The sequence below is a fragment of the Emydura macquarii genome, unplaced genomic scaffold (assembly GCF_026122565.2).
Source record: "Emydura macquarii macquarii isolate MOO-44397 ecotype Brisbane River unplaced genomic scaffold, CSIRO-AGI_Emac_v2 contig_1146, whole genome shotgun sequence".
Taxonomy (NCBI): domain Eukaryota; kingdom Metazoa; phylum Chordata; order Testudines; family Chelidae; genus Emydura; species Emydura macquarii.
Window position 1 is genome coordinate 14,829,558 of NW_027131283.1, and position 20,471 is coordinate 14,850,028.

The following is a 20,471-nucleotide window of genomic DNA, read 5'->3' on the forward strand; positions in this document are numbered from 1 at the left end:
TGAATCTTTTTTGTTGGCATATTTAACATAGTGTGACCAGGAAGACAGTCACCACTTCTTTTCGTTTGTCAGCGAACATTTTTATTTTTAATTGAGTGACATTTGATCTGGATACCAGGTTTGCGGTGTGTTACCTAGACTTTGTTTAGTTTGCTGTAAGCATTAGGGTATTTTATAACAGATGTCTTTCATCTTCTTGGCAGGGTCCTATGTTGCATATGGGGTATATTGATATTTTTTAAAATTACTGTGTTCCTGTCACAGTGCAGCTGCCCTACATGGGAAGTTGGGGTTCAATCTGCCCATAACTGATTTATAAAGGCCAAACCCCCTAACTGACTGCTCTTTCTAGGGTGTCCATCCAGCTTTGCACAGGGCCTTTGTCTGTGGAGACCCCCACTGGTCTCTCCCTTGGACCTGCAATGACTTATTTCAGCCTGCATTTTCTCCTGACTCCCCTTCCAGGTGTTCTGTGGCTTAGCCCTCTGGCCAAATCAAATAAAATCCTAAACCCCTTCCAGGGTAAAATACGCAAGTCCAAACAAATCTCCAAACAAGTAGCTCTTCTTCCCCTCTCTGGGTTCATCACAGTTCCCTGGTTGGCTCTACCTCAGGGCTTCCCCTGCAGAGCCTAAAATGCTCCTGTAGAGATTTTTCTTCATTGTTTCCTGTCAGTTAAATCCTCTCCCAGGGTTCCTGTCCTTCAGAGATTCCTATCTCCTCCAACTGAGCTCCCTCAATCTACTTATAAGGCCTACCGCCTTCTCTTCTGACTAGGAAGCAATTAGTTAATCACCTGCCAGGTGCAGAGCATGACTAACTGGGGTTCTTTCCTTTGCATTGCAGGTGATGGGGCCCCAGGTGTCAGATTAGTAAATGAGCACCTGGACCTAATAAAGGTTATCCAAGCTTCTGTAGAGAAGAACTCCTAGAAGAGGCCTGAGCCAGAGGGCTGAGCAGGGGGCCTAGATCTAGGGTGCTTATAGGGAGGGGAAGCTCCAACAGGGAGGACTACAGTCAGCAAGAGTTCTGGTCTCAGACAGGGGCCTTCCAGAGACTGGATGGAAGCCTGCGTTTGCAAGGATCATCCACTCTCCCTGGAGAAGATTTGCAGTGGATTGACCTTCCTGGACCCCTGACTCTATAGAAGGATCTTACTCCAGTAAGGGAAGATGCCTAATACCAGGGGCAGAAACTGGAGTCAAGGAGTCCCTGTGGAAGAGTTTGGGTAGAGGATAGCACTGGACTTGGGGGGGCACAGAATGACTTAGTGAGACAGCTGAGATGTTGGGGTGAAAGTTCTATTTATGTTCTGTGATGGCTTTTCTGTTAATAAAGTAGACCTTTCAAAAGGGGGCGCTCTTTAGCATTTAATTGTCTGTCTGAACTTGTTGATAACCCTAGGTGTGGGAAAAATCAAGTAACGGCTCACCTGCAACACCATGCCTGCCTGCAAGGGGGCATGCTGGGGCAGCTTGGATTGGTGACAATTACCAATATCCAATACAGGTACCCAATACTCCCCTTTATCCAAAACTCTGTTATCTGAACCTCTACTTTATCCAAATCCCTTCCTCATCCCCCAGCATGAGATGCATGCTGCTGAGGGCAGGCATCTCATGCTGGGGGATGAGGAAGGGATTTGGGTAATGCAGAGGTTTGGACAATAGAGCAGAGGCCCCTAGCCTGGGCTGTGGGAGGAGGAGAAGGAGTAGGACAAGCTCCCAGACACAAGAGAGGCCACCCTGCAGCTGAATGGCTTCTGTGGCAATGCAGGGAGCCATTTGAAGCCCTGCTGTCATGGGAGTAAGCAAGCAGGACCATGACAGCAGATCTGTCGAGTGCTCCCTGCGTAGCTGCATGACCAGTGACTCCCAAACCCTGCAAGTACAAAGTGCAGAGAAGGCAGCGATCCTGGTGGGGTAGAGCATGGTCCTGCCCTGGGGTCTCAACCCCGCCCTGTCAGGACGGCAGCCTCCCTTCCCGCACTTTGTGCCTGCAGGGACTGGGCATCACTGGCCCTGCAGGACCACAGGGAGCCCTCTGCATCCCCACTGCCACAGGAGTGAATGAGGTGGGGAAAGCAGACCTATCCCAAGCCCCCTAGTCCAGGAGTGTGAGGAGAAGGAGGATCCTCTGGCTGCTGGGGAGGTCACACTGCTGCTGAATGTCTTGATGACTCCTGCCCTCTTGTTTATCTGAACTCCTGCTTATCTTAACAAAATCTGTGTTCCTCTCCATGCCCACATATGCTACTCTGACAATTGAGAGTATACTACACTTCATTTTTCACAATGGTTCTTCTGGACAAGAGGGGGCTATCTAGATGATAAAAAAATCTGACTCCGACTTTTTCAAAAAGCAAAATAAGTCCTGTGTCTTTGTCCTTTCCAGCAGAGAGAGGGGAATCAGGACAGGGGAACTGAGATTAATATAAATATCTTAGAAGATTCCAATTGTTTTGAAGGTCAGTGTGCTTAGCTCATGCATTTTGCTTGGGCAGTACTACAATTCTGCCACAGTTCGCAACAGTGCTGGTCCCAAACCCAGATAAAAAAGGAGGGTTCTGCAGCTGGGTTTGCAATCCACTAAGGTAAAATTTTATTGCAAGAGAAAAAGTTCAGTTAAACCAAAACTTGAGAATGGTAGGTGCAGATGGAACTCAAAACCCACGTATGACAGAGTTCAGTGAAAGCCAAAAGGCAGCTGAAATCTCAAGACATTGAATCCTGACAACCTACTATGTAACACGAGTAGACACATGCAATGGACCTACTTTATATAGTACTGGACATCTTGCACAGGTTACATGAGAAATTAAAAAATACCATCTGAACATATTTGATGTCAGTGAGGTGAGATAGGCAGGGAGTGGCAAGATGGCATCTGAGGGTGCTATAATCTTATACTCAAGAGAGGAACATACAAAATAGGTGTAGGAATTATGCTGGATAACATCACAATGGAGACCCTGCCACCTTAGGAGCTAGAGAACGACAGAATAAAAACAGCCAGGGTGCAGACAAGAGATGTCAAGTGTACAGTAATCCACGTCTATTCACCAACAAATGCAGCAGATTACAGTGAAAAGGAGGCATTTTATAAGTAGGTGCAGCAAGTGTTGGATGACATGCCTAACCATGATATCAAGTAGCTGATAGGTGACTGCAGTGCACAAACTGACAACAACTCTACAAGCTGTGAAAGCATCATGGGCACAGCAGTGAAAGCATCCAAACTGATGATGGTGAACAGATCTTTAGTCTCTGTGGCACAACCACCTTAAAGATAGGAGGCAGTTTTTTCAAGCACAAAAGAATTCACAGGGTCACATGGAGATCACTAGACAATGTGACTGTCAGCCAGATAGACCATGTATGTATATCTTCTTTGACTGATGTCAGAGTCAACAATGGAGCAGATGTTGGCTCAGATCATTATTATCTTTCAGAGGCCTACATTACAACGTAAACTCAAAAAGATCACAAAAACAGACAAAAAAGAATGTTATAGCTATAGAGAAGTTCATAGAGAAAGAAATGCAGATTAGATTACAGATTGCATTTATCAACCATTCCAGTGTTTTAATGGACCAAGGTGATGAAAATCTGGAAGAGAGATGGTCAAGCTGGAAGAGATGGTAGTCAAGATAGCAGAGGAAGAGGTGGGCCTCCGTAAAGGGCAGAAGAAAAGATGCATAGATTACATCTGGAACAGGGACAGCAACTGATGAATGGAAAGCTCTGAAAGCAAAAAACAATGCAAGACACAGGCAAAACTCTTAGGTGCAGGTGCAAGAGACAATGAAAAAGACGAGGCAAAAAGAAGAGCTGCAGGCAAGATAGAAATGCCTGTGTTTAGGAGAAGGCTGCAGAGGCAGAAGAAGCAGCCCAAAAGGAAGACTTCAGGCAGCTCTGTAGAATAATGAAAGACCTCCCAGAAAAATCAGACTGTTATAGGGGATACCTCTCAGCGACTCTCATGAACAGATGTTGAAAACACATGAACAGGTTAGATGATGGAAAGGACATGCCCATTCTACACTAAACTGTCCACAGTCAACAATCATGCACAGGTTCAAGAAAAATGCTAATGCTAAGTTAGAAATAGAAGCAGGACCAATAAGATCCAATGAAATTAAAGCAGCCATCAAAGGCCTCAAACAAGGAAAAGCTCCTGGGTTTGACAGAATTCAAGCAGAAGTACTAAAGGCAAAAAGGCAAAATTCTGCTTAGGCAGCTAACAAAACTCTGTAACAAAAGTGGGATGAAAGAACATGGACCACAAGATTGGAAAGGTATCATCTTGGCATTGCCAAAAGACGGTGATCTTACTCAGTGAATAAAATAGAGAAATATTGTATTGCTACCAGTCCCAGGCAAATTATTAGCTAGCATTATTCTGAATAGAATGAAGAAGGCAGTGGTTGAAGTATTTTGAGAAAAACAGGCTGGGTTCTGTAGATCATGCTGTGAACAGATATTCACTCTTTGACAGATTGTCGAAAAAGCTCCTGCTTGGCAAAAACCCATTTTAATCAACTTTATCGACTTTAAGAAAGCATTCAATAATGGCCTCAGAGAGAACCTGTGTAACATTGCTGGAAACTATGGGATACCAGACAAGCCAATTGATGTAATAAGGAGTTTATATGATGGAAGTAGATGTTCAGTAAGGTCAGGTTCAGGCCTGGGTGAGTGGTTTTATATTTTGACTAGAGTTAGACAAAAATGTGTGTTATCATCTGTCCTCTTTGAATTAGCAATAGACTAGATGATGAAAACAGGAAACAAAAGTCACCATGAGCTGTTGTAAAATGGGTTAGCAGAGATGAGTTACATGACCTTGATTTTGCCAATGATATTGCTTCACTAAGTGGGATGGTGTGATTGTCTTTACATAAGAGATAGAACAAGAAACAGCAAAACTTGGATTGAGATTAAATGCAAAGAAAACCAAGATTATGAAGATAGGAAAGTGGACACAACAAAGATGTATATGGATGGAAAAGAAATCAAACAAGTAGAAAAGTTTTGCTATCTGGGGAGTGTGATGATGTTTGAGGATTACTGCAGTAAGGATATTCATATGAGATTTGAAAGGATGAATAACATCTGGTCAAACAGAGGTCTCCACACCAAACAAAAGGTCAGATTATGCCATGCAATTGCACTGAGCAGAGACTTGACTGATGACAGTGACTAACAAAAAGAGATTGGAAGCAGTGAAGAAGATGCTACACATTTTTTGGAAAGTCAAAATAACAAATGTGAGAGTAAGGGAGCTGACAGAACAGGACATGTTAGAAAATATCATCAAAGAAAGAAGGCTCAGGTGGGTGAGCCATATACACAGTATGGAAGATGGGAGACATGGTAAGCAAGCATTGCATTGGGCACCGAGAGAGGAAAGCAAAAGCAAAGAAAGTCAAGGAAAAACTGGCAGAAGACAATGACAGAGGATATGAATGTGGTGGTATGACCTGGAAAGGAGTACCACAACTAGTAAGTAACAATAAGCAATGGAGGAACTGAACTGCCCAATGTGACAGTGGTATAGGGTTATGGTATGTGTATGGTAAGGTAAGCAAATAGAGTTTTCTGTGTCACAGTAAGTGAAGTACTATACAAGAATCATCAACCGAGGAAATTAAAAATGTTCTTTGCAAACGTGGTGTGGAGTCTTGGGCTATGGCTACACTTATGGTGACATGTAGAGTACAAACACTGCACGCCCAGCTAGCATGAATATAAATAGAATTGTAGATGATAAACTGCTTAGGTGAGTACAGTAGAGTGCCCTACACCTTTGAACCCCAATGGTATATACCCAAACAGTGCCTCCCACATCTACACTGCTATTTTTAGCAGTGTAGTGTCCTGCTGCCAGAGCCTTTCTGTGTTTCAGTGAAAGGCTCTGGCAGTGGGGAAAGGCTCTGGAAGGGAGAGGCAATGGGGAAATGCTTCCTCCCATCAGAGCCTTTCCCTGTGGCTGGAGACTTTCCCTGTGGCATGTAGCTATGCACTGTAGTGACAAATGTGGTCTCAGCCTGCCTTTCACTGTGGCACATAGCTACACGTGTTGTGCCTGTACTCTACACACTTTCAAAAGTGTAGACCTAGCCTTGGATGCATCCAAAACAACTGATCTTATTTGTCCCTATTTTGCCCTATGATGAATTATTCCAGTTTAGCTCTTCTTCTCAATGTCTTTGATTGGAGCATTGCTTAGGAAATAAACATCCCCTAAACTTCCTGAGACTATGTCTACACTTGCTGCCAAATTTGGTGGCAGTCAACGGGAGATACGCAAACTAGGTGGAGTAGCTTGCATATCTCCCATCGACTTCCTAACTTCTACTTACAGTAGTGTCTTCAGTTTACTGTGACAATGGGAAATGCGCTCCCATCAACGCAGCGTTACTTCACCTGCCGGAAGTGGATTAATAGCGTCAATTTCTGGGTCAATTGAGTGGGTCTCCATTTCCGCTCAATCAATCCGGATAAATCGATCTGACGACAGCAAATTGGCCACCGTCAGTCTAGACATAGCCTGACTGCCACCCAAGCCAATAAGTTTCAAACTGTACCCTCTCTTCCTTGCCAAAGCATATTCAGCATAATTCAAATCTTGCTATTTCTTCCTTCGTAACATCTCATAAGATCTGTTTTTTTCATTCTGTTCAAACAGCCAAAATGCTTACCCAGATCTTCATCTTCAACCTTTGTTAATATAACCTTCTTCACTTCCTTCATAGCTACATCTACCCGCCATCAGTTTAAAATGTATTCTTTATTAATTAACTAATTTCCTTTAAGTGTCATAGCTGAAGGAATCTTGATGAGGATTCTGAAAGAAACAAGGATGAAGTGGATTAGTTCAAGGGAAGGACATTCTGTATTTTAGGGGTAATGTGGAATGATCCATAGAAAGTTGTTTGAGAAGCTGAAAAATGGGTTCATGACGCTATCATCACTGACAGATTGGAGAAAGCAAAGGGGGTCAATGCAGTCAGAGCCAAAAGTGGTCAAATGGCACTTATACATAAAATGCCTTCCTTGAACTAATGTATTATGTAGGATCTTTGGGCACTAATTCAGTTTTAATATTAAATTATAATAATCAGTAGGCGTACTGGGCCTGATTCACCTCTCACATATGTCAGAGTAAATCAGAAATAATGTAATGATTACTGTAGATAGCAGTTCCACCAATAGGTGATCTTGTATCCTTATTTTAGTGCTAAATTGTTGACCTTTTTAATATTATGTTGTTGTAACTGATTGGTGGGATTAGTGGGATGTTTTAATCTGGCCTGCGTGTGCTGGAGTTGTTTCATGCCATGCCCCAATACATTCTGTAAGCAAGTATTACACTAACTCCATGGAGCTACACTGGAGTAAAATGGATGTAAGTCAGAATCGGGTCTACAATTTAAAAAATATAATCAAATCATTTGTAATCCTTTTAAATATAAAGGCAGCATACTGAGAAATTGAAGAAAGTGTACTCTAGATAAATTAATCAGTTTGTATTTGTTTATATAAATGGCAGGAAACATGATATTTGGGGGGGGGAGGGGGATTCATTGGTATGAATGTTCCATTTTTAAAGCATCTCTGCAAATGTTCTGAAATGATAAAACAGAGGGATTGGCTTTCAGTAGAAAAGTATTCAGTATTTCTTTGTTAATTTTGGTATTTACTGTTCCAAAGACTGAAGTGAGACTTATGCAGCGAAACACACATATACATATACACCAGTTACTCACACTGATTACAGGAAATAATTTATCAGTTACTCTGAAATATATTGAATCCCTTCATCATAACTGCAGGGCTAGCTTTGTCTCTGACCCCTTTCTGGTCTCTGAGTGCATGCCTCAGGTGTCAGACGGTGTGCCTTTACCTTTCCCAGGGTGGAATTCCACAATTCTCCCACCCTTGAGCTGGGCCCTGGGCTACAGTACCCTGTGTATCAACCATACTTACCCAGCAGGTCCAACTAGACTTCAGCATCTTGCAGTTCTTTCCTTTTCCCCCACTGTGACTAGTAGGGGATTATAATGATCAGACAGCTTTCTTAAAATCAATGTACCATTTAATGTTAACAGTAGGAAAAAAAGAGAAAAGGATTTTAAACCAACAAACAGTTTACACACATCTATCTTACCTATAGGGTTACCATCGCTTAGTGATAGCCCAGGCAGGCCTAATTTCCTCAAACATGCATCAGGTGCTTGTGTCAATATGAACAGCTGTCTCAGAACAAACCCAACAGCTACATTTGTAAAGAGGAAGAGTTACTTTTTACCCAGCCAGATAGCCTTTTGATCTTTTGGGCCCTGCAAGGCAAAAGATGTTTTATAACATGGCTGGAGCTGAAAGGTAGAATTTTCACAGCTAGTAGGTTGGGCATTGTCTCTTAACAAACCTGAAGTCTTTACAGTATGTGGCTTACCTTGAGCCATAGTCTTGCTTCCCGTTTGTTTTTCCAACAACCCTGTTGATTTACGCTAATAAAGTCAGACAGTAAACATTCCAATAATCAGGTCACCTTTTAGTATTAATTTATTCTTACATAACAGCTCCACGTCCGTCACACCCATTATAAGGTGACCTGTTACACATTTACTCTATTTTACTTAATACCTACTAGACAATGTGTTGTGATAACTTGGCACTACTACAGAACCAGATGGACGAAAGTAAGATTGCTTGTCATTGTTTCAAAAAATCATTCACCTGGAATCCATGTTTCTATAAAGGATGTTGTAGTGTGATGTGTTAGAAGGTCTGTGGTATTTCAGACATACCTGTTGGAATACGTGGCACCTAAGCATTAACATCACCATTATAATGGTATTAAAAGTCAGATTCAATATACTGTAGTGAGGTCTGCACATAGGAAATTAGTCAGGCAATTCCTTTTGGAAATATACAGTGCATTAAGTAAGATGTCAAAATAATACTAATAAGTGGAGATGGTTGAAAATTTTCTAGATGGAACAGTTTTCCGTCAGAAAATGCTGATTTGATTAAATCCAAACTTTTCTCAGGAACATAGTGATTTTTTAAAATTTTTCAGTGGGAAATTATTAAAGCCTTTTATTTTCATAAGGTTGCATTTTTTTCATTTCGATAAAGTCAGAACATTTTCTTTTGGCTTGATTATATTATATTATAAACATATTATATGAAAGTAAAAAAGAATAATAATTGAAATGATGAACTTGAAGTTAACTGTTTTGATAAGGTCAAAGCCAAATATTATGGACCATTTTGTTTTACAAAAAATGTCAAGATTTTAACTCTTCATCCCAATTTGGGACAAAACCAGATTTCAAAATCTTGGAATTTCCTGTAGGACAGAAATTCCACTTTTAGCCAATTTTATTAATAAGGCTTAATATAGACAATGTGGTCATTTCTGCCCTAAAATGCATAGTTACACAGGAAAAAAGATGCACAGTCTCATACCAAACAGCTAGGATGTTTTAGATAAGTTGTTACAGCTTTAACCACTAGGAAAGAAGGAGGCAAATGATGCTCTATCCAAAAGTTGAAATAGTGTTTGGATGCTGATGAACATGTAGGCTAGAAAATACAGTATAAGTTTCAGTGGGAGTTGGATACCTAAAATCCTTAGGGCCCTTTGAAGATCTCAGCCAGGATTCCTGATATTTAAATTACACCTGGATTTTACAGAGTCTGTTTCTGTTAGTTTAACAAATGGTGTGGCCCTTTTTTTGGGTCACTGATTGTTTTAACTTCCCTGTAAATAAATGAATGTGTCATAATTTGAATCTGTACGTCAAGCTGGAAGTAGTTCAAATATGGCTTGGTCTGTTCGTGCTCATCAGCAGAAAGGAAGACCTCATATATATGGTCTTAGCATACTGCTTTATTCCTCTAACAGTTAATCATTCCAGGGTTTCTCACTATATAGAACTACCCAGAAAAGCCTCTTGATGTGGTAGTCTTTTAAGTGAACTACAATGGTTGGAACCAGGATTGATGAGCTAGTTTAATACACTTTACGCCAACCTCTTGTACAGATGAGTTTGCTGGAAAGCTACTATAGAAGATTTAGGGAATTGCTTTCTAAAGTCATTCTGAATTAGCAGCTAATGGGGATCTTTCTTTGATGGCCATTCGGAGCTGGTGCAGCTGAAAGAAAAGCAACAACAAAAAGAACTCAATTTAATTTATCATTAAGTCTGACATTGACAGATTTCCGGATGCCATAGTAGCCTTCTTGACTGTAAAAAGTGAAATGGCTATCTTTGATTAATAAACTGATCAATATGTTTTTTTTGTAATCTCTATTCCAGTAATTTTCCTCATGGTTACATCTGCATCAGAGCCTAGAAGCCCAACTGTAACCCATGCTGGTTTTAATACGGAAGAATACCATGGTTGTCAGTTAAAGTACAGGTGTGTATCTCTGGACTTGATATACAGATCACTGTTGAAAATGCCTTTCAAAATGTGTTGGAGGGTTCTTCATATTGCTGCTGCTGCTTTTTGTGCATACGTGAGCAAACTTTTTACTGGCATGAGTACAGAATAGCTGACTTATTCACAAGAAGTAAAGCCATGAATAAGTTATAATGGTTATGCCAAACACATAAAATAAAAACCATATACTGCAGTGCTCAATCATGGATTTTGTCTATGTCACACATTTTAGAGAAGCTATTTTATACCTGAAAGAAATTACTTAGAATATTTTTATTGGTACTGTATCTTTTGGTTTCTTCCACTCAGGTAGCTCTTTCTTCACCAAAAGCCACAGTAAAATAGGTAATGCAATCTCAGTCTGAGAGGAAAAATAAGTACTACTATTTAACATCTTGATTGGTCACATTATATATGAAGGGTCTGTTGTAATAATTGGAGTCCAGCAGATCTACCCCAATTCTGAACTCACTTGTTGGAAAGTGGGTGAAAGTTGATCAAATGTTACAATAACCTTTGATAAAGAATGTTGATAGAAGGGGTATGAAAAACAGACAGACTGAATTATTCTGAATTAAAGGTCTACTGATAATAGCGAAAGAATGTACTGAGTTCTCTTTGCTAAATAAGAGAAGAATTGGATTAAAAAGTTAATGGACTAAAATTGATATGTGGAAAATTAGGCCTCGATGGGTGGACAAAATAATGAGAAGATGGGCTATTCCTCCCATTGCTCCCTTTTGGAGTCCTTAAAATGATTCTAAGGCGAGAGGATCAAAATGGCTTGGAGAATGGGTGAACTGAAAGAAGCAAGCTTTATGGTTAACACTCTCATGGTCTCCTAGGACCCTGGGATCGACGATGACACCAGTGGACCTTCACTGTCCTGATCCTGAGAGAAGTCCTGACATTACTGGGCCAGACAGAGGGACTCAGATGACATTTTTACCTCCACGGAGTCTGGCTAAATCCTTTAATACCACCTGGAATGTGAGACTTGCATCCTTCTCTGACTCCTTCCCTTATGTGCCACTTTCCTTCTCCACCTGATTCCCTCCTCCCCCTCCATCCCTCCCTCCCTTCCTCCCTTCTGTTTAATTAGAGTCAGTGTTAGCCAGTTGAGACTTTCTCTTTTGTAACATTGCGCCCATGACCAGAGAGACAACTAAAAGCAATGCCCCAAATAGTCCAATGCTTGTGAAAGTTTGCAATGTCTTGAAGTGGCTAATAAGACCATGTACCATGCTTGTGTTTTTCCAGCATTGAGTTTGCAAATAAGAGTCAGCTCCCAAGACAGAAGCTGCATTTTCTATCTTTGTTGTTCTTTTTGCTCCCTTTCTTTGGTGTGTTTATCTTGTCTTCTAGGAAATGGGATCAGACTTTAACAATAGCAGCTGCAGAAGCAACAGATCTAGACCATTTCAACTAACTTTTTTTCTTTTCTGCAAAAAAAGATAGTTATTGTCATCTTTAATACCATCTAAAAAACTGTCAGACAGTAGTTTTATTTACAAAGAGTCTTTTTCAGCTATAGGGAAAGACAATAGGGGATATTGTTAAAATAAAAACCGTACTTTATACTTTCCATTTCAAATACTTTAACTTTTTTCTTTTTTTGTCTGTATCTTTAAGAAGGCTAAAAATATTTTTAATAGGTGTTTTCCATGGGACTAAGCAGGCTGAAATCTCTGTACTCAAAACATAGAACCTTGTGTAACTGTTTAGTGTGGTAGAGTGACAAGGTACTGTTGACATCTTTGACTCCCTGGGTCCATTTATTCCATTGAAATCAACACATCAGGGTCCATATATAAATTGTTGATAAATAGTTAATAGAAAATTAATAGATGTTTTAATTAATGGTTAATCAATTGTTATACGTTGTTATAGAATCCAACAGGTAAATAGGTTGTTTATAATCCATGGATTAAAACATCTATGATACCTTTGAAAAATGATGTGCTTATAACTATCTATATTGCATGTTACTCATCTCTATAACATGTTATAACATCTATTAATCATTTATTAAGACTTTATTAACAATTTATAATTGCAACCTTAATATAAAATGTGACTCATAAATTTAAACTCTCTCAACTCTCTTTAAAATAGGTCAATTACTACTGTATAGGGCGTCATATGTGTGAGTGGGGGTTTAGGCCGTTTTAAAAGAGCTCTCTTCCCTGAAAAGTTTACAATTAAAAGGCTAAATCATGCAAGGAGCTGAGTATTCTCATCTCCCATTGTCTTTACTGGAAGTTGAGGGTACTCACTAATTCATAGGAAGTGCTTTACACTTTTCAGGATTAGGCTCTACTGTAGATAATGGAGAGCAAGGAATGATAGCCAAAATAGATGGAAGAATACAGAAGGGTAAGAAGTATCATTCATGAGAACTTCTTGTATTACCTACTTTTCTTACCATCTGTATGCTAACATCTGGTTGGTTCCTTTTTTTAAATAATTGCCTTTGTACATTTCCCACCCCCCCAATATGTTCATGAAGGAGCAAAGTCAGGTAAAAGAGCAAGAGCAGTGAAGCAGATATCAATTATTCCACAAATAAGAATGATACAATCTTAAGGTTCAATATCTCTCAATAGCAAAGCTAACTATCTAACTGTAACAGTCCATAAGACCTAGAATAATGTATGGTCTTAGAATTTATCATAGCCAGTCCCAGAATTTGGACCAGTGCAATCTTTAATCCCTGCTCTCACCTGATGCAAGCTGCCTCATATAGGGGAATAATGCTACCGTGGTACCTTTATTTAAAAAGTAAACATAATAATAATGGCTTTAAAAAGATTGTTTTACAGGAATGAGGTATAAGAATATAATATAAGAACAATATTAGATTGGTGGGCAAAACTGCTGGTAATTCTTGCATTGTTGATTACTCCTGTAGGGTTTTTTTTCTCTCCCTCTCAACCCCTCCCCCCTTGAAGTTCCCCAGGGTCTGTCCTTTTTCACTATCTATATTCCACCGCGCATGTGAAATGTCAGGTGGATCAGATTTGGGTTCTGTTTGTTTGTTTGGGTTTTCGTGATGTTTAAGGGTGGGGTCAAAACTGGGCTTACATTGGGAAGCTATCATCAACCGTACCTATGGGGAGCCTAGTGTGCCTCTACAATGTGTAAAATGTAAAAAAACCTATCTGTATCTATAGTGCAAATTAAATGTGCCACATTGGTAAAAAGATCTTATGCATCTGCTGGATTTCTTTTCTGACAGACATTGTACAATATCACTCTGTTTTTTTGTATTGTATTATATAGAGTGACAAAGGTCAGTGATGTTTTATATGCCTTGTCATATTTTGCCTTTGGTAAAATAGATCTTAGACGCCTTTACTCACATGTAACTCTTCTGAATCCTTCATTTATAAGCAATATAGTAAGAATTTGAATTCACTATATCATACTTTATTTGTGGGCCTCCTTTCCCAACAGGCATAAATGCTACTCAATATAAAGTAAGTGGGTCAGAAGTCTTAAGTGTTAAAGTTCCTAATTTGGTTAGTTGAATTGTTCATAATTTAATAAAAATCAGTTGTAGAAAGTAAAATGAGATGTTAAAAGAATGTGCTCTATGTCTCAGTGGTATAGTGAAGGCAAGTTGATATATGGGAGTTATGGGAACTAATACATTATAAAACACTGTAGCATAGCAATGAAATATAACAAAAGTGCAACAAAACCTTGTAGTAACCTTCACTTTCTTTTTCTTGGTTCTTGTCAAAATTTGCAAGTCAATGAATATACGGTATGAATTTTACCAGTGGAAGGCTGGCATGCTGGGCTTTTTGTTTTCTCTATGCCTCTTAGGTCTGTAAACAGCTTGGGGCTGTCACAGAAAAGTAGACACTTGTAAGGAAGGAGTTAGTTAAGTGGTGCTTAAATGTTAATGAATTTCACCCAGAGATGAAATAATCTTTAAGACTAGCATTGAGTGGGATATCTGGCTCACTAATCTGGTACATGGCTAGAATGTGAGAATATCTACCTTCCTTCCAGATGACTGAATGGTATCTTCATCCTTTCTTTCTTTGTAGCTCTTAAATTTCTATCTAAAGCCCATGATTACATGCAGGGATACGTTTTAGGGTGACCTTTGCAGTTTAGATCCGGTAAACTACGTGCTTGATCCTACGCTAATTAAAGTCAATGGACATCTTTCCATTGACTTCAATGGGCTTTGGATGAGGCCCTAAAGAAATTTTCCAGAATGTCTCATTACTCCATGATTTTGTGATGAAATGACTGCATACCACTGAAGTTTGCAGTGCTGTTGTATTTGTCTCTGTCTCAGGATATTAGAGAGACAAGATGGGTGAGGTAATATCTTGTATTGGACCAACTTCTGTTGGTGAGAGAGACAAGCTTTTGAGTTTACAGAGAACCCAGATCTGAAGAAGAGCTCTGTATTAGATCAAAAGCTTGTCTCTCTCACCAACAGAATTTGCTGCAGTGAAAGATGTTAACTCACCCACCTTGTTATTGAAGTTGTCATTCACAGAACTTTGAAAATGCTAAAGGGAAAGCAAGAGCAAGGATTAAATTATGCATCCAAACCATAGTGTCTTGGGATCCCCATGACATGGCTACACAGAGGATAATATCTTAGTTAATGTCCTCCCCTATTAAATTTCACATTGTTATTAGTTACTAGGGGTGGCTGCAAAACAAGAATTCAGGTTCATAAAAATATTTTGAGGTTTTGACATTTGATGCTCAACCTCTAAAAATAGCAAAAAATGAGAGGCCCATATATCATTAATTGAGGCTGTGTCTGTACAACTTATGAATTCTGAGTCATAGTGTGAAGTTGTATTAGGAAAAACTGCTGTATCATGAGTGCCAAGGGATCCACTGTTGCTGACAGGTCCTGTAGCATGTACATACCAGACGGATAAAAAGGGAAATACTAAAGATTAACAATGGCAACGTAAATTTTATGAAGGCTATGCAAAAAGCAATTACATCCTTAGAAAGACCAGTTTAGCTGATTCCTCTGGAGGCAGGGGAGAAGGTAAGAGCAGTGGAAAACTTACCAGGAGTAGAACAAAAGAGATCAGGTGGTCTGGATGGGTTTAAATAAATAAACACACAGGAACAGAGAGCCAGACAGGAAGAAGAAGCATGGGGCAGAAGAGAGCAAAGTCCAAGAAGTTGGGTAAGGGGCTCCAGGATGGAGAAGTCACCCAGCTTTGTGGGGCAGGGGTACTCTGCTTTATTGAGCCCCTTTGACTGCAAGGACTGTGGACAACCCAAGGGACTTGTACTGCAGTCCAGAGTATGCCTTGGAGTGGTGCAGAAACTGAGGTAGGGACATTCATTTAGTGTTTATTGTTATGTATGATCTGTACTCTCCTGTGCTTTACGTGATTAGGTATAAGAGTATAAAGATGTTAGACTGTGTGAAATGTGTGTGTGTTGACTGTTTAATAACTACTGTGTGCTCCTGAGAGTTAAACTGTAAACCAGAAGCGTCACACTTCTTGGGTAGAGTTCTGGGGGAAGGGTGTAGGTAAGTGACTGGGGTATCTCAGGTGTCAGTGTGGGTCCTGGGGCCTAATGCAGTGGCTGAGATTCCCCATTTCTGAGAAGTGGGAGCAGATTGAGAGTCAGTGCCCCGGAAATGTACCAGAGAAGCCAAGTGAGGAAGCAGTGCTTCAGCTCGCTGAGGTGCTACGAGCCTAACACACCCTAGGGGATTGCGAGCACAAAGGCTTGGATCCCCCTCATAGCAGTCCTACTAAGATTTAAGGCCCTGCTGGCCACCCAAACTTGGACATGCAACACCTTCTGCCTCTAGCCTAATGGTTAGTGCCCTCAGTTAGGAGGTATTGGATCCAGGTTGAAGTCCTTAATGTGCCTGTTCTGGAGCAGTGACTGGAACCTTAGCTTCCTATATCCAAGATAAGTGCCTTTATCACTGGGATGATGACTGTTCTGGGATGGGCATCTCTGTCATTTTGACCAAAAAATTCCATCCTGGACCCAATAAACTTTCTTGATGGAACTTTCCATACAACCAATACATTTCCAGAAGAAGTTCCAACAAATTGGCATTTGCTGATGAATAACCATTACACTGAAACATTCCTGACCCGCTGTATTAGTTATACTGTGGGTTACACAGTTCTCAGAAGGCCAAATTAAATGTCCTGGAACTTCTTGCACTGATAGTGGGTAGGCTTGTGAAAGTTCTAGTGCATAAATATAAGGAAATGTGGGTTTTTTCAAAATAGGGAACTCTGAAGTAGAATCCCACAGAGAAGGGATTTGTGAGACTGAGTAATTATACAGGAAATTAACTTCTCCAGAAACATTTCTCTTTGGTGGAGAAATTATGTCACATTCTATCTGTCTGTCTGTAATCCCACAGCCAAACCTTAGACAGTTCTTTTATGATCAGATCTCACTATGACTTCCTAGTGTTGGTATATACAGATGCCAGTTCAGTTTGTTGGACTGAGATGGGGCAATGTCTATTTGTACTTCCTGCTAAAAGCCCACTCCAAACAAACCTCAAACATTTAAATACTGTAAAAGTTAACCGAGAGGGGGTTGAAAAAAATGTGGATGCTATATTTGGGGGTAAAGGAATGAGGAAAGACCCCACAGAAATTTTGCATTCTAAATAAAATATATTTAATATTTGTTTAAAAGGATTTAAATCTCTCTCAGCTGCCTCAGGTAAATTGATACTGGAAAAGGACTGGACAAAGGGAATTTTCTTCTTGTCATTTTTACGTTTGCTGTGACTTTCTGACTTTGGGGCTGAAGATGAAGATGAAGCATATTAATTATTTCAGTAATGATTGCTCAGCACTCTCTACATGACATCTGTGGATCAGGCAAGTGATTTTTCATTTCATATACCGTTGGCAGGTTGCTGTTCTGTTCCCTAGAGTCAAGAAAGGGCAGAAGAAAAGAACAACATTTATATTATATAAAGAAAAAAAAGTTTAAAGAACATTATTTAATTTGCAAGTCGAATGTTTGGAAGCTAAGAAATACAAGATATAATAGTTGTCCATGCAACCTTAATTCTGCTCCACTGTGCACCCAACCTACACACAGAATGAGGCAAAGGTCCTGTGAAAAAAATGCTATGATCATGTAATTAACGACTGTACCATAATGCATACGCACAAAAGGGGCTGCATTAAGGCCACACAGGTAAGGTTGACTTTGAAACATAAATAATATTTAAAAAATCTGTTAGCAGAAAAAAGGATAAAAACAATTTCTAGTATGTGCAGCTATAACAATGCCAATCTGTGACTGGTTTGAACACTGAGCCTGCAGCATCACAGCCCACAGGTCTATCATTCGGGCGACAGGGCTGACTGCCATTTGACTCCCACAGAAGGATACGTGCAGGGGATGAACAGAGGAAACCTGATCTCCTAGGAACTAGTGGCTTTTCTGCTCCACTTGGAGCCCCAATGGGGGTCGGAAGGGGAATATGACCTGGTGGTAGCCAAATGTTGTGTCTAACTCTCTTCCCCCCAGTCTCAACTGCTCTAGCAGCTCCCAGTTCTTTCCAATGCTGATGATGTTTCAATGGCAGTGTGGCACTGGCCTTAGAATTATTTTGGTGTGCAAGTGACAATAGGAAAAGGTAGTATTTAACTATGTATATCTCAGCAAAAAACTGAATGGAAGTTTATGGGTGGAAAAGAGAAAAAAAAAGATACCTCTGTTGCCCAAGGGCATTCTCCTGCCAAATTTCAAAGGTTTGCTGCACACCATGGTGATATGAGCAAAGTTTGCAAGACGCCTTTACAATGGAAAGTAAAATAGGTGGCTGCCAGTTCCACATATAATTTTAAAATTTCAAAAGGGGCTAAGGGAGGCTCCTTTGAAAAATCCCAGCCTGTTCTTTGTTATATCTGACCGGGTGGGATTTTCCCTCAATGTGTGCCCATTCTTTGAAACCAGTAAATCATTGTATTTCTAAAATGGTCACCTAGGGTCTGATCCTGTGCCCACTGAAGTTGGTTTTAAAGCTCCCCTTGACTTCCGTGGTGCGGGATCAGAGTAATTTTTAAGGGCATATCATGTGCATTTTCCATAGGTACAAAGGTGCATCCAACAGCAAAACTGTTACCCTTCTACCAAACAAGTTGTGTGGGGGTATTTTAGAGGTTCAGGGGCCAGACAATGGTTGCACACCTCATACAAGTTGCTCAGCACCATGGAGGATCAGCTATTACTGGATCACATAATTACATAGTATTTTTTATGTTTTTTCGTTGAACAACCTCCCCCCACTTCTTTTTATTTTGTTTTTTGTTTTGTTTGTTTTTCAGCAACCAAATGGACAAAATGTTTCAGTTTTTGTTTGTCATCCCCCATCAAAATATTTTGGGGTTTGATTGGCAAAAATTGGGGAAACATCTGTTTTTTTAATGAAAACTCATTAAACTTTGTAGCAAATTTTGATTAAATAATATTTTTTTATTTACCTCAACATTTTTCCCAGAAGAAATCCCCCCCGCACACACATCATGACCAGTTTCCGTCTCACTTTTTGCAGAAATGTATGTTTGTGTAAACATTGCAGTGTACAAAAATTGTGCAGTTACAGAAAGTATGAATGAGGATGATGACTTGCAGTTTGTGTTGCAGAAAAGGTAGCAGTAAGCTGATGATATTTGTTGTCTGAGGGAAGGGAACCAAGTTTTGCCTCAGCCATTGGCCCAGAATATTTCTGAGGTATATAGTAAAATTTAAGGTTGTCCACAAAATGTAATTTGATATATTCAATGGATATTTTTATGGCATTGGCCAATCACTTTTTGCTCTACATTGATAAAGATCTATTCAGATAAGGCAATATAAATGTACTGTACTGTGAGAAAAAAGAAGTAATCTCCAGTAGGCAAAGCCTGAGTTACTGTGCTCATTGAATTATTCATAGGTTTCCGTGTGTCTCCCTGCAACACACAAGGCTGTCAGACAGGAGGTCTCGCAGTTTGTAACCTTTAGAAGCAAGAGGTCATGGTGACATTCTACACAGCTGGAGAGAGATGAAGATGGGCAAGCTGTGGCCACCAGAGAAAAGGGGAACAGGAGGAATTGCACACTGCTAGAAATTTACAATTGATACCACTTCCTCAATGTGGAAACTGTGGAAGACACCCCTGAAGATCTAGCTGGTCCATGGCAATGGAGAGATGTATGGGACCCATGGGTGGATGGCAGCTCGGCCCAACCTGTAAGAAAATCAATCTTGCCCAGAGAGTTCTCCAACGATCAAAAGAAGACAAATTAACTTTATTGGGAATTCAATACTCAGAAGAATCAAAAGAAAATTCTGCAAGGGACAGGTGGGCAACAGGATGATGTGCTGCCTACCTAGAACTAAGACATGAGACATCACTTTGAGATTGGATAGGCTTTTGAAGTCAATGGGAAAGGATCCATTGGTGATGGTTCATATCGGCACTAATAACCCTGTATCATGTGATATCTCACAGATAGTTAACGACTTTAGGGAACTCAGAAGTGTGATAAAGAAGAAAAATATCCAAGAAAACTTTTCTAAAATCCTTACTGTCCAACAGGCAAAGGAAGGAAGAAGATTTTGGAAATAAACTGCAAATTAAGTGAGTAGTGGCGTAGGGTTTTGGTTTTTAGGAACATTGGTCATCTTCTGTGAGAAGCGTCTGTAAATTTGGATGGCCTCCAATTCAGCAGAAGGGATCAGTCTTCATGGGGACAGCCTGGCTAGAATAGTCAAGAGGTCATTAAACTCAACACAAAATTGATATGTTCAGAGCAAAATTAATCAAGGAGCCAAAAGACATGAAAATAAGATATTCTTGAATTGCCTATATACACCAATGGTAGGAGCAGCTTGTTTGCTAGGAGTAAAAATGAGGTATTTATGAGCATAAATTTGATCTACCTGGTATTATGGAAACAAGGTGGGATGATTCCCATGATTAAAATGTTTAAATAAACGTTTAAACCCATTTAGGATCAAGTGAG